General features: G+C 38.0%; 1 protein-coding gene and 1 long non-coding RNA gene across 3 annotated transcripts in view; one reads left to right on the top strand and one right to left on the bottom strand.

Moving 5' to 3' along the window:
* Positions 1–16,027, top strand: part of prkcaa (protein kinase C, alpha, a) — a 253,891-nt gene that overhangs the window by 103,255 nt on the left and 134,609 nt on the right. The window lies entirely within an intron of this gene.
* LOC308699980 lies at positions 6,784–7,287 on the bottom strand. Its single transcript, XR_014031254.1, has 3 exons — positions 7,192–7,287; positions 6,988–7,103; positions 6,784–6,883 (listed from the first exon to the last, which is right to left on the bottom strand). It is a non-coding gene; the product is annotated as an uncharacterized lncRNA (long non-coding RNA).

Here is a 16,027-nt window from a genome sequence, read left to right as displayed (position 1 = left end):
TACCATAATATATGAACAACTTGCATGTACATGTTTGTATTTTTGATAGAATAATGTTTATGCATGGTTTTTTCAAAAACAAAAAACTAAAGTTTCTGAAATAAGGCCATAAAACACATTCTAAATATATGTAAATAAGACTTTTGACAAATGGATGACGTTGCCTAGAATTTTTTCTTCAAAATTATGTGAAAATCATACTGCCTAATCATTCACATAACACAATACATTGATTTAAATCTTGTAAAACACTTTTTGTTTGGAAAGGCCATATGCGGGTGGGCGTGATTCACACCTGTGGAGTCAATGGGGCCCGCATAATGAGGCTGCATACGTAATGAGCCTTTCATTCAGGTGTGTGAATGAGCCACAAAAATGCAAGGACAATATATAACTGGTTTGTTGTTTTTTTCCACAAATTTTGCTTGCAAATTGTACAATATTCAAGGTAAACATTTCTAGTAATTGTGCAGTTAATTGTTCTCATACTGTATTTTCAGATTTGGAATATATTCTCTTCCCAAATGTGTCACTAATAAAGCATAATAAAATTATTTAAAGAGAAGGCTTATAATGACCTTTTAAGATTTTGTTTACATCTTTCCTTATATATATATATATATATTTTTTTTTTATATACAATTAAGGTTATACAATTACAACAACATTTAAAATTGTAACAATATTTCCAGTGTAATCTTTCTTTGTATTCGCGATTCATATTAAAACAGTATTTTTGCCAGCTGTAGTAGCTCCACAACAGCGCGCATCTGTGCATTCGTTCGTTCATTCATTCATACACAGAAACGCAATTCATATTTAAACAGTATTTTTGCCAGCTGTAGTAGCTCCACAACAGCACGCATCTGTGCGTTCGTTCGTTCATTCATTCATACACAGAAACGCAATTCATATTTAAACAGTATTTTTGCCAGCTGTAGTAGCTCCACAACAGCACGCATCTTTGCGTTCATTCATTCAAACGCGATTCATATTATTTAAACAGTATTTTTGCCAGCTGTAGTAGCTCCACAACAGCACGCATCTTTGCGTTCATTCATTCAAACGCGATTCATATTATTTAAACAGTATTTTTGCCAGCTGTAGTAGCTCCACAACAGCGGGCATCTGTGCGTTCATTCATTCAAACGCGATTCATATTATTTAAACAGTATTTTTGCCAGCTGTAGTAGCTCCACAACAGCACGCATCTGTGCGTTCATTCATTCAGATTAGAACAAAGCAAACAGAACTGACCTAATTCCTCAGCGGGATCCGTTTGCTCCTCGAAATGATACTTCCAGAACTTCTGAGCTAAATTTTTGCAGGATTATTATCAAGATAGTATTATTCCTCACAGCATCGTAAAGTACATAAGTCTGAAAGTGAACTCGCGGTGTGTTATCCAGCTGATGTGGGCGTTTCACAGGTTTGTTTGGATCGCCTCACATTTGCGTTTGAATAGCGCGCGCTCTCCGTGGGTGGAGCACATTAAAACTTAATTAGCTGAGATGAGAACGACTGACATCTCTCTCTTTGCATACATATTACATAAACTGTGAATATTTGTTTTTCATAAAAATTACTTCATTTAAAAGAAGAAAATTCAAGCTTCATGCCTGTGTGACTGTATGCCTGTTTGACTGAGTATTCGCTGAGTTACAGTTCATTTTCGGACGCGTTTCAGAATTGACTTCACTGACGGAGAGTAGGCAGAACTCGCATCATGTTTATTTTTCTTTATTTGGCAAAAAGCACAACACTTTGTTTTTATTATGAGCATACACAAAAAAAAATACACACTAAACAGGATCGATTGATGTATAACACAAGCATATAAGATAAAAAATATTATTTTTTTTTTTATTTTTTTTTGCACTCATACGGAAAAAAACGAGCCTATCGCGCCGGCGCGACAGCCGACCTCAGGGGGTTAATGCTTGTCCTTGAACACCAGTATAATTTTGTAGTCGATCTAGAGTATTGTATGATCTATAGTATCGAACGCAGCACTAAGATCAAGTAAAACTAGTATTGAGATACAGCCTTGGTCAGGAGCTAAAAGTAAAATCATTTGTGATTTTAACGAGCGCAGTTTCAGTGCTATGGTGCGGCCTGAATCCAGACTGAAACTTTTCATAGATGTCATTTTCTTGCAAGAAAGAGCCCAGTTGAGCGGACACAACTTTTTCTAGTATTTTAGACATAAATGGAAGATTTGAAATGGGTCTATAATTTGCTAGATTATTATGATCTAATTGTGGTTTCTTAATGAGAGGTTTTATAACTGCCAGTTTAAATGTTCTTGGAACATGACCTAAAGATAAAGACGAGTTAATCATATTGAGGAGAGGCTCTTCCACTACAGGTAACACTTCTTTCAATAGTTTAGTTGGTATAGGATCTAATAAACATGTTGTTGTTTTAGATGAAATGATAAGTTTATTTAACTCTTTTTTTCTATAGTTGTAAAGCACTGTAATTGTTCTTGCGGGGTGATAATTGAGGCTGAATAATAAGGCGCGATTGAAGATTGAACGTTTACAATTGTGGTTCTGATGTTTTCTATTTTCTCAGTGAAGAAGTTCATGAAATCATTACTACTAAACTGTAACGGGATATTTTGTTCTGGTGATGTCTGTTTATTTGTTATTCTAGCCATGGTGTTAAATAAAAACCTTGGATTATTTTGGTTATTTTCTATTAGTTTGCGGAGGTGCTCAGCCCTGGCCGCTTTTAGGGCCTTTTTATAACGTGACATACTGTCTTTCCACGCCATTCTAAAGACCTCTAAATTAGTTTGTTTCCATTTACGCTCTAAATTACGGGTTTCTCTCTTTAGAACACGCGTAGTATTGTTGTACCATGGTGCTTTAATTTTCTCTCTGACGTTTTTTAATCAAATTGGTGCAACAATATCCAGTGTTCCAGAGAGAATGGTGCTCATAGTGCTAGTTAGTTCTTCTAATTCATCTGTTTGTTTGGGTTCAGGCAGCAGCTGAGACAGATTAGATAAGCAATTTGAGAAATTATCTATGGTGGATGGAAGGATTGTTCTGCCTGGTCGATAATGCGGCGCCGCATGACATATTTCAGCAGTATGTAATATGCAAGCTACCATATAATGGTCAGTGACATCATCACTTTGTGGAATGATATCTATATCGGTTGGATCGGTTCCATATGATATAATTAAATCGAGTGTATGATTAACCCTCTGGTATCTGAGCTGTTTTCTGGGCCCTGGAGGTGTTCTGACATGCTCTGACATTTGTGCTTATTTCTGTTACTTGTGACATTTTCATAGCTAAAGTCTAATTACACTGTATTCAGCACAAACTCTGCTACAATAATATATCAGCAGCATGTGTGTAAAAGTTTGTTGTTTTGAGATAATGACATTTATGCGTGGTTTGTGAAAATACAAAAAAAAATTCTCACTGAAATAAGGTCATGAAACCTATACTGATTATTTCTTCACAAGACTTTTGAAAATTGTATGACGTAGCCTATAATATTTGCTCTGAAACTTTGTGAAAATCACCCTGACTGCTCATTCAGATAAGACAATATATTGATTTAAAAATTTTACGACGTGTTTTGTGTGTAATATGTAAGCTTTTCACACCTGAGAAAGACAAAGACCCTCCCCTAACGGCCCTATTAGGAGCTATCAGGCCCTATCATTCTGAGATTTATTTCATTCTGAGATCATTCTTTTAGATTTTTGGGATTTATTTACAACACAACATAATCCAAAGATACACAACAAATGACAAAAAAGCACTCATTGAAAACAATTATCCAAAGACAGAGACCATTGGGCCATTCCTAAAAACATTGTACATGCCTTTCATTTCTAAGGTGTTTGATTTTCACTTTACCATGTTCATGTACAGAGACTCATGTGCATGTTGAAGTCAGCAGGAGTGGCATCTGGGCCCTGAAAGAAAAAAAAAAAGTGAACATACTGATATCAAGAGAAAGGCCTGCACTATTTTGGGAATAAATATTAGATTTTTCTGGTTAAAATTGCTTTTTAAAATTCACAGAATACACACACACATAAATGTTTCCAACAATATATAATATAATGAACACCAGGTTTGTTGTGCCTTCTAGGCATAGGCTATGCGCAGTGCTGCATAAAGTAAAATAATAATAACATTAACCTATAGCAGCTTGTAAATCTTCCAAAATATTTCAGTAACAACTAAGCTAGAGAAAAATATATTGATTATCATGTTACTTCAAATGTTTCCATTCGTTATGATGATATGAAATGAGATAATAGTAAAAACATGAAGCCGTTTGGTGCTTTTCAAACGCGATCGTGATCCAAAATATGATACATTCAAACGCGATCGCGCTCAAATATAAAACATTATGGTTACCATATACATATACATTTGAGCAGATATCCACAAACACAGTAACAGTAAACACGGGTCTAAATATTATAATATTCACCATATATCTAGCAACAGTTCAACTGCAATGTGAAATTTATGCAACAATAACAAACTAATATGTAAGAATTTCTTACCTTACATCTTTCTTGTCTTCAAATCGCGTTCTTCTTCTTCTGAGGTAGCCTAAATCCAATGTAAGCTCACGGCGTGTCTTTCAAACTCGGCGAAAAGCAGAGACTTGTGAAGTGTTTTGGTGTTTTGTTTCTGAGGTAACGAGCGCGTTCGCGTTCCATGTGGAGATTTGCATGTGAATGTCTTTTGCGCGAGTAGGCGTGTTCAAATTAAAAATAATTAGGAAGCGTTTGAGAAGCTGGACATCTTGTTGGTTTTATACAAATTACTTAAACGGAGAATATTTGTTTTCAGTTTGAATCCGATCATTTAAAAGTACACACTTAAATGTTTATAAAGGTATATGGCTCATAAATGTGTGACAAGTATTCGCTGAGTTTTGTTTCAGTTTATAGACGTGCTCAAGAAAAAAAAGTTCACCGCGACGGAGAGGCAGAACGCACACCCTGTTTATTTTCTTTATTTTACAAAAGCACAATGTTTTGATTTGATTGTAAGTGGACACATACAAAAGTAAAAATATCACAGATTCTTTTTTTATATTTCTTTTTTCTGTATGACCATAAATGACGGAGTAATTTAAGTTTATAGTGCTACAATGTGAAGAAAATCCAGCAAAATGCGCCGGCACGTTTGCCGACCTCAGAGGGTTAAGACAATGAGTTGGTCCGGTGACGTTTTGCTTGACCCCAAAGGAATTTAATAAATCTGTAAACGCAGCCCCTAACACATCATTTGGATTATCTACGTGTATGTTAAAATCTCCAACAATTAATGCTTTATCGACATTGACCAATAGATCTGAGAGAAAATCTGCAAACTCTTTTAGGAAATCAGCGTAAGGCCCAGGCGGTCAATATACAGTAGCCAAGGCTAGAGATAATTGGGATTTTTTCTAACATCTAAGAGCGTAACATTTAGTACAAGTACTTCAAACGAAATAAACTTATAACCCGTTTTCTGAGTAACATTGAGAATATCTCTATAGATTGTTGCAACACGACCAATCAGACGGGGCTCATGCTTATAGGAGTATCCAGATGGAGTAGACTCATTTAGACCGAAATAATCATTTGGTTTAAGCCAGGTTTCAGTAAGGCAAAGTACATTGAAGCTATTATCTGTGACTATTTCATTTACAATAACTGCCTTAGGTGTGAGTGATCTAATGTTTAGAAGACCTAGATTTAGAAATTGTTTTTGTTTACTAATAGCAACATTTTCTGTTTTAATAACAATTAGATTTTTCCTAGATCCTGCAGTAGACACTGCATGAAAAGAGGTGTATCCGGACCAGTATACTCCTGTATACACTGCTGGAATTCGGAAGAATCCGGGAGTATACTGGCCGGATAGCTCAAATTCCATGGGTCTGTATATATCCGTATACATCCGAAATGATACCAAATCGGATGTATGTTGTGGACGTATACTCCCGTGCTACAGCCATTTGTTGCCATGGCAAGTAATCCCTCAAAGGTTTTTTCAAGAGAACATTTTCACACCTTTGTGCACCTTTTGGCCTTCCCCCCTATTGGTCCTTTTCTTTTAAAACCACTCCCATTACCCAGACCACTATTGGAGGACAGGATACATTGAAAACCCAGGAAAGTGATTTGATTGGTTACTTTTAGAACATAACCCACCCTAGGCCTTTTCGCACAGTGATTTGATTGGTTATAGGCCAGCTATGCAGATATTGCTCAGTATACACTAAACCCCCCTTACCCCAATTTTAATACATTCAAATATAATTTTAAAAACACACACAAAGAACAATGAGAAAGTCTGACATTTTTATTAAGGTAAATAAAACATTACAAAGAGCATTATAAACAAGCATTAAAAAGGAATGGGGGAACAAAAATATTTGAGGGGATGAAAATTTAAAGGAACAAAAACAAATATAACATGAACATTATAAACATACATTAAAATGAATGGGGAAAAAGAAATGTTAACAAAGGTGTAAAGGAATAAAATACAAAACGTGGAGATCAGCAACATGCACATCAAAAAGGAACAAAGTATACAATATAAAACAATTTAAAATCAATAAATAAATATAGAAATTAAAGTGTATATATGTAAATATTAATTTTTTCAAACTGCCATGATGCACTGGTGGTGTGACGTAGCGTGGGTCAGCCTCTAGTCTGGTTTGTAGTACCTGGCAGAGAGCAGATAACTCTGTGGTTCTGTTTGGTGGAGACCTCAGCATCCACACTGGCCTTCCATCAACAATAGCATCTTCATCAGACATCAGTTCTATTGTTGCAGTCTTCCACAGTTCCCTTTATGTGTTGGGTTTGTACAACACTGGACATGGTCTCCAGCAACTGCAAAACATGACAGTAATTTAACCACTAAAACACAGAGAGGAGGACAGTTACATTCTGAAGAAGAAAAAAACAACAACTGCTTAACCAGTTTCTTAACTTACCCGTCTCTTTCTTTGACGGTTCTTTGCAGTGTTCTTCATAGTGTTTCTTTTCTTGGCCTTTTCAGGCTGAGCCAAAGAATACTTCCTCCACAAAGTCTCAAAATACGTCTTGCAACCTGTTAAATAAATCATAAATAAATGTAATGCCAATAAAACTAAGTAAAACAGAGGACATTAAAATGATTACAACATCTTTAAGATTACCTTTTGCACATTCAGGGTCAACGTCTGTAAAAGTTGTCCTTAATTCTTTGAAGAGATAAGTGGTCACAGCCAGGTTATGTGATGAATTTATTCTGGGGGAAAAAGTTGCAGGCATCATTAATGAAATTCAGTTTTAGTATTTCAAATCCATATAGTGGTAGATTAAACTAACATTTACAGTATACAATACGCAGTCTTACCCGGTTTGTGGATCGTATTTGTGTGGGTTGTTCTCTGAATTATGGAGGCACTTTACGGGTTCCTGTAAAGTTTGAAATTAAAAAGCGTTTAAATGGATTCACAATCTGCAAGAACCTCAAAAGTGAATTTTCAGTTTGAATAAGTTGGCCATCACAGTAAACATAAGAGACAAAACATATCAGTTCATAAGTCTTTAAGATGTCACTCAGCGCCTCTGATATCTTACCGGTTCGTGCCGCCTTCTGCCTATACAAGGCCACCAGTGCAGGTGTGTGTTGGTCAAGCACAGCATAGAACTGGTTCCGTATGTTGACGTTTGTGATGCGTTGGAACTCAGCACAAAGCTACAAAAACAAACAAAAATAATTATATAAAAAGACTAATACTCGATTTGCAACAGAAAACACATTTGTGATGCAACATGTTCCGTTAAAATACATTGTTGAGCAACATGGTCACATGCAAAGTGATAGTTCTTACACACAGTGAATAGTGGCATTTGCTGTTCCATTTGAATGTGATACATATTAAAAATTTGGCAGTGAAATATGTGTGAAGAGTGGCAGAAAAGAGAAGTGAGTCTGTTTTACCTGTGATTCAATCCGAAGAGCCGGCCATTTCCCCAAGAAGTCCTTCACCTGCACAGATAAAACAATCAATATGAAACCAGTCAAATTATGCAATCAACCTCTTTAATGACAAATTAATGATACAGAATTTCAAGTGAATGTAACTTACCGATAAAGTTGCTCTCTGGTGACAATGTAGGTCTGCACATGCACACAAAAACAGACAGCAAGAGATTTAATTTTTAAGAGACGTTTGATTGATGCTAATGAATTAGGCTCCAAATAAAAGAAATGGTGAAAAATAGTTACAGACTAAATTAACATTTGAGTCACCTTGATTTTGGGGATGCTCACTGCACTCCTTCCACTTAAACCTATAATGAAAAGACGTTTGTAAAGGGTTTAATAAAAACTTGCATAGTTCATTCGGTAACTATTATGTCCATAACCTTAACTTTGTTTGAGTAAAAGTTAACGTAACTGCTAACGTTAGCCACTAGCTCATTTGGGTGCATCAGCATGTAGATAACATCACATTGAACTTGCCAGAGCAGGGCGCTTAACACAAACAGCAGCAACACACTCAAAAACAGAAGGACTATCGCTTGCTGAAAAGAGTTATTGACTAACGTTAACATTATTGCCCTGCCACGACATTAACAGTACACAGGATATTATCTGTAACTAGCAGGCGGACTGACGGCAATCGCGCCCGCGGCACCGCGCTTCCAACTTAAAAATAGCCTCGTCTAAGTCAAATATCACGTGTAATATGATATTCTTACAATATTACAACAAGCAAAGTAGTTTTGAAGTGTTTTGGTTTACTTACAGTTGTTTCATTCTTGATACACGTCGCTCAAGAGGGTAGCCATCTTGGACAGATTTTTCAGGTAACGTCAGCTGCACGTCATGACGTCATATCACGTGATCGACAGTACACTTTAAAATAGTGAGTAAACCAGCGGTGTTCACTCAGAAACGCTGAGGCACACAAACATAAAAATACATAGGCTATTTGTTCATAGACATTAATAGTTTAAAGGTGGATTAAATCAGCAAGAGATTTTAACTGTAGTGACCTCGGTCTTCACTTCAGTGGAGTAGAAAAGCTCAGGTTCCTTCTACCTTTTTAATAAATATCAAGTCACCTTTATTTATACAGTGCTTTTTACAATACAGATTGTTTCAAAGTAGCTTTACAGAGATAACAGGAAAGTAATGCAAGACAGTTTGTTTCCAGAAGAAAATAGCTTCACAGTCCAGCTTAAGTCAGTTCAGTGGTGATTCATTTTGTTGTATAAATAAATAAATAAATAAATTTAAATGTGGATATATATAGCCACTTTGGAGAAAACCGTGATGTCATCGTCCAGCTCAGCTCAGATCTCATATAATAGTGTCAACGCAGGCAGATCAATAATATTGTTGAATATTAAATTAAATTTCCCCAACTAAGCAAGCTAAAAGCCAATTGACCTTTCGCCGGCCCCTCCCCCAAAACGGCCATTGTCCAATCACACATCATAGCAACCGTTACTATGTGAGCAGGTCCGACAAACATTAGCAAGATGGTGAAGCATGCGCCCATCACTGTCTATGGCGCCCATGGCGTTTGTAAATCGGACACTACATACCCCGAGAGATTGTCTGCAGGAGTTGTGTTCTTTCCATTCCCAAAGCCGAAAACACAACGTGAGCGGTGCCTACAATGGATAAAACAGTGTGGACGGCCCCAATCCCAGTTAAATGTGTCGAACATTACGAGGCATAAATACGTCTGCTGGCTGTGGTATCGATGGCTACTTAAAGTTTTTTTTGTTTTGTTTTTCTAATCTGAAAAACTCCTATCTGTAACTCAAAAAACATAATATTGTCTGAACCGCGAGTTTTATGATCCGTTGCCCCACTAATAAATATTATGGTCTCAACCGCGATTTTTGTGATCTGTTGTCCCCCTTATAAATAGTATGGTGGTAAGTGCATTATGAAAGACAATCAATGAAAGTTATTTAGATGCAAATTAAGGCTATGTCTGGTTAAACAGTTATTGTGTGATTTCGTTTATTGTGCTTTGTCAACTTGAAGCATGAATTTGAGAAAGAAAATCATTTTTGGAAGAAAATGCACCACATACTTTTGTCAATGATATAACGTTAGGCCTAAGTTAGCTAAAAGATTGTATAAGCTTTCAGTTCATCTGCCTAATTGTAGTTGAAAAGTCAAATTAAGCTTGATTATATACTGTGACTGATCAAATAAACTACAGCATCGGGAATAACGTTGACCCATATGTGTTGCAGCATTTAAAATTTTAGTCATAGTGTTATGCGAAAAAACACACATAAGAAATTATTGCTGACAGCACTTTTATTTTCAGAGACAGTATTTTCTTTCACACAAAAACACAACAGTAAGTGTCTTACATTGCTTTTAAACACTTGTTTCCTTGTTCTTTGCCATAATCACAAATGATGCGTATGAACACCGGTAAGCATTAGCCTCGATAGAGACGTAGTCGTGTCTCTTCATTGCGTATTTTTATATTATAATATATCCCTCCACTGCATACTGTAACCCTTTTTGCCTCAATCTGGAGGATATCGCGGAGGTATTGCTCCAAAAAAGGTCACTGACACGCACGGGTATACCTTTTTCCGTCATGGCAATCTGTCGCGCTGGTCGTGTTTGACCATTTGTTTGTCGGACGTAGCAACAGTAACTAAGGGGGGCGGGGCTCGGCGAAAGGTCAATTGTAAAAAAGGTGACAATTGTTGTTGCCTGCAATTTGTAAAACTTCACAATAAAATTTGAGATATTCTGAAATGTTTGGTTCATTTTTCTTTATTTGTTCCATTAAATTTATTGCTGGGAAAAAAATTAATCGCGATTAATCGCATCCAAAATAAAAGTTTGTGTTTGCATAATATATGTGCGTGTACTGTATATAATTATTTTGTATATATAAATACACACATATGCATGTATATATTTAAGATTTTTATTTTTTTATTTTATTAAATTATTTATATTTATATATAATATAAATTGTGTATAAATGTATATACAGTATATACATGCAGATATTTCTTAAATAAATACATGCATATGTGTGTATTTACAGAATAATTATACACAGTACACACACATATATTATGCAAACACAAACTTTTATTTTGGATGCGATTAATTTTTTCCCAGCACTAATTAAATTCCTTTGTTAATTTCATTAAATATTCAGATGTTTTTGTGAACGTATATGTTCAGACTGGGTGTTTATTTTGTCCTGTTTTTATAAAAAATATTTGATTAAGAGACTTTTTTTCATGCAGTGGTTTTAAGGCCCTGACACAGGCGACGTGAGCCAACCCTAGAGTCGGCTTTAGTCATTGCTAGTTCTTTGACGTCGGTTTTGTGTTTCAGGTCCTTAAAAATTTATTTATTTTTCTGTACAAAAAGCTTGTTTGCTTTAGCCTATAGTAATCCAGAGATAATTCTCAACCCTGAAGTCCTCCCTGGCCACCCCTCCCTCTGAGAACAGCCAGCACCTTTAGTGTCAGTCATTAACATATGAAAGGTCTTCACACCTAACAGTTGTCAGTCCTCTCACACCCAGCAGTGTTTCAGCTGAATATGTCCGTGAAATTTCACGGATTCCTGTATATGTCCGCATATGTGAGGTTTCCGGGTTTATCTGGAAATATACTGTTCCATGTTACTCTGATCCGCTTTTTCCCGCATACATCCGGCAAACATCAAATTACACAGGAGTTTACCATGCCCGTATTTTGCCGGATTTGAGTCTTTTCATGCAGTGAGATTTATTATTTGATCTCACTAAACGAGGAATAGACACAGTTTCTATGCAATGTTCTACACTAGTATTTATATCAGTTAAATTGGTGCAGCAGAGACTATGATTTGGACTTTTGGTAACTAGTCATCTAACGGTATTTAACATTTTGGAGATGTTATCCAACAGAAGATCCACTCCGAATCTGTTTGGGTGTAAGCCATCGGCACGGAAAAGCCTAGGACGCTCCCAAAACAGATTCCAATTATTTACAAAGAGCAGTTTCTGCTCATTGCACCATGACATTACCCATTCATTTAGCGCAAATAGTCTACTAAACTCTTCATGTCCTAGTCGGTACATGGGAAGCGGTCCTGACACAATAATCGTTGTTTCGGGCGATGTGCTGCGTACCGTATCGAACAGATTCCTGAAGTCTTTCTTTCTCCCGCATGCAGGACCACAGTTCCGACGTGCTCATCACTGTTCAGAATTTCGGGAACGCGAGCGGCGATTTCAGAAACACGAGCACCAGGAAAGCAGTGACTGTGCACCTTACTTTTACCTAACGTAGCGTGTACGTGTCGAACGATGGAATCGCCAATGATCATAGCATCGCGTTCTGTTTCGCGAAGAGGGGAGAAGCGGTTTTGTGTGGATAACTCGAAAACCGGGAGGGTCGGAGAGAGTCTTGGTCTAGACCTGACTCGCGTCTTCCGCTGCGGAACCATCCAGGCTTCGTGGTGGCGTGTTGGAGCCGGAGTGAACGATACCATGGCTGATCGCGACCTTGGCGCTCGGGACCGATGCTGAGTAACGCACGGAGTAGACGAGGTCGGAATCAGCGGGTTAGTAACGTTAATCACTGATTTGTGTGCATAGGCGCGTAATGTTTCAAGAGATAACCGCCGGTCTCTTAGCTCGGCTTGTCTCACTAAAAGGTCGTGGATCTGTTTCTCAACAGCTTCCAGCTCGGACTGCAATGCGTGCAGCTCAAATGTGTCCTCACCTGCACCAAAAGGTAGACTACTTACATCTGATATATTCGCCATTTTAACAGATGGACAGTAAGTTAGCAATGACGCTACCAGTGATGCTATCAATATTAATACTAATTTATTAACTCTTGGATATAATCCGTCTTTTTAGTGGTACGGGTGTAGAGTAGACGCACGATAGGCGAAAAAAAATGTTTGTAAGTGAGTGTGGAGAAGACGCGTTCAGCCGTGATCCACGGACGTAACCTATAAGAGTATCCAGCGTTGGATCACTAATAAGCTTGAGACGCGTCTGCTCAACAGTCTTAAGAAGAACACAAACCTTTTCACACAAGAATTACATCTACTCGTTTGGCATTTCTCTTTGTGTCTTCTAATATTGTAATATTCTTAAATGTAATTATCTCATCATTTGCTGTCAGAATATTTGCATCACATTTTTTAGCGTTATTTATGTTGTTTTTGACATGTGGTTTGTGTTAATCTTGTGTAGTTATTGTTTTATTGTGTAACTATTATAAATACATATATTTATGAACTATATAGCATTTATAATTTTCTATATGTTCTAGAGTTCACAAAGATATTAATAGTATTTTCAACTGCCATGCACAAGCACACACCCAAACATGTATAATTTTACACACACACACACACATACACACACACACACACACACACACACACACACACACACACACACACACAAACACAGATTATGGGGAGATATCAAGTTTATCCACTGCGGTATAGGAACTGAAGTCAGGATTAAAACTGCCACACCTTGAGTGATGCATTAATAATAAACCTCAGAGGATGGTGGGAATGGGCTAATTAGCACAAGCCTCAAATGAAAGACAACCCCCCCCACCCCACCCCACCCCAACCACTTTGATCTAAAATATATGCCACTATCACATTATACTCTGTGCTATCATAAAATCTCAGCCACACCAACATCAGTCAATATATTTACATATTATAATAACCATTTCCCATATTTAAATACGTATTTCTGTTAAATGTCCCTACAAATGAGTGCACCTTATGTAGGGAGTAAGCTAGTGATGTTTTATCTGGTCCGGGAGCCTTGATTAGAGGTAAAGAAAAATATTCATAAATGAATCTCAATTGTATTTTGAGTAAATTCGCAAATTTCAAACATTGATTTTCTAAATGTTCATTAACAACATGATGTTATTGAAACAAAAAAGCACCCGGACAGTTTAGGAAGTTGCAGTAGAGTGTCCACAAGCAATGGGGGAGAAAAAAAGTGGATTTAAAATGCAACAGAAAAAAGCCAGTCAACCATTTTATTGAAACTATTAATTTAATAATGAACTTGTTTATAACGAATTGCTGAGACAAGGTTATTTGGTGACAAGGTTAGAGGATAATATTTGCTCTTTTAATGGATATGTGCTACATGTTACAGAGTCTATGATGGAAACTACTTACCTTTCTTCTTTATTCTGTTTTTATGTCTCATGCAGATGCAGTACTTTTTTGTTTTCTATGGGGGACAAATATCCACTCCGCCATGCTAAAGGGGAATGCATGCCATATTGGCTATGAATAAGCATTCAAAATAATGACTCATGGCCTAACTGCCAGAGTCAAATTCCCCAAAGGTACACATCAGCGCTGTTGGTGACATTACTCCCTACATCCATTGCCCAAGCTGCATGCCTAAACATGGAAGTTTGATTTTCCTCAACTCACCTCACAGGGGCAAACAGAAGGGCTTGGCCCCAGGGCAGAGCTCAAAGGCTTGGAATCACTTACCTACTGAAAGATTCTTTTAAGGGAATATGGCCAGAGGCAAAAAGAGACCCTGGCCTGTCACTTCAGGGGGACATAAAGCATCAACCCCTAGAATCAACAGGGAGGCTGACTTCCACTTTCCTAGCTTAGTCAGCCTACAACCTGTCTGCCTATGCAGAATCTCTAGATTATTCACTCTCACAGAGGCCTCCAATGAGAAGGTATTACAAAAGGCAATAACCACTCCACACTAGGGATGGGTACTGGTGAGAGTTTTTCATTTCCTGAAAGAGCAACACAGGTGCGTTTGCGTCTTTTTCAAGATGTCATTCCACCCGTGCGTTTCTGGATGTGGTCGTTCCCTGTCCCCCTCTGACAGTCACATAATGGGCAATTTCCACCAACTGCGGAATGGCTGCGGATCCGCTCCGGAATGGCGGCAGTGTCAATAGGTTTCCATTAAATTCAATGTGTGTATTTTCACTAAATAAAACATCCTGTTCATTTTCAAAATAAAATACACCGTGCTCACGGCGGATCATATTTCCCTGCACTACACCTTGAAAACGTCACTAAGTGGGTCTTGTGGAACAGCAGTGACTTCCCTGGCCTAAGCCCTGTCCTATCTCGCCTCAATAATGCGGGGGGATCAGGAGGCTTTTGTCTAGGCACTGGAAGGTGGCAGCACTAGTGGCGTTTTAATAGGGATCCCAATCAGTTGACATGTCGACTACGTCGAACGTGAGCAACTGAAAGGGAACGTCTTGTCGCCACTATTGCTGGACCACCCCTGACTCCGGGCTCCGCTCGGCTCCTCAGTGGAAAACAAGTGGTGTGTGCATCCACTTCCGTATTTATACCCGCACTGTGGGGCAGAGCGTGGATGCAAAGCTCGCACGCCAATGTGTACATTGGCTCGTTTTATCAATACTCGAAGATGACAGGCGCCCTAAGCGTGATCCCAATCAGTCGACACGTCGACTACGTCTCCGTTCCATCCTTCAGGGAACGAGGGTTACACAGGGCTTAAAGTATTCCGGCACCATGCCGGATCTCCGGCGTGCGGCCGTGAGGGGAAAAAAAATTGGGAACTTGCATGCGGTTTAATATTTTCGAGTCAATTGATTTCACCTACCAATCATATGAGAGGATCGCTGCTCTAACTAACGTTACAAGCCTATCAGAAGCAGAGCAGGGCGGGTCCTGGCAACACAGTGTGATTGAGATCCATACGTTAGCGTCGTCGATGAAAGCATGGAGCGCAAGTTCATAAAGCCCGGGGATGATGTCTTACCCACGGGTATAATTTCCTATGCGGACGGGGGGGCATTGTGATTTTTAACCGCAAACTTGAGACTGTTAGATAAATATTAAATGTAGAACATTCTTTGTAGCTTACTAAAAAAAACATTCTGTGTGTAGGCCTACCATGAAAACGAGTCCACTTCAAACCGCAGTATTTTCTGTCAGCAATGTATGAAAAGTGCTTTCAACGTCAACGCATGCGATTC

This window comes from Scardinius erythrophthalmus (genome assembly GCF_964197995.2).
Source record: "Scardinius erythrophthalmus genome assembly, chromosome: 12".
In the NCBI taxonomy this organism is placed as follows: domain Eukaryota; kingdom Metazoa; phylum Chordata; class Actinopteri; order Cypriniformes; family Leuciscidae; genus Scardinius; species Scardinius erythrophthalmus.
Note: the sequence above shows the minus strand (reverse complement) of the source record. Positions and strands in the feature narration are given on the sequence as shown.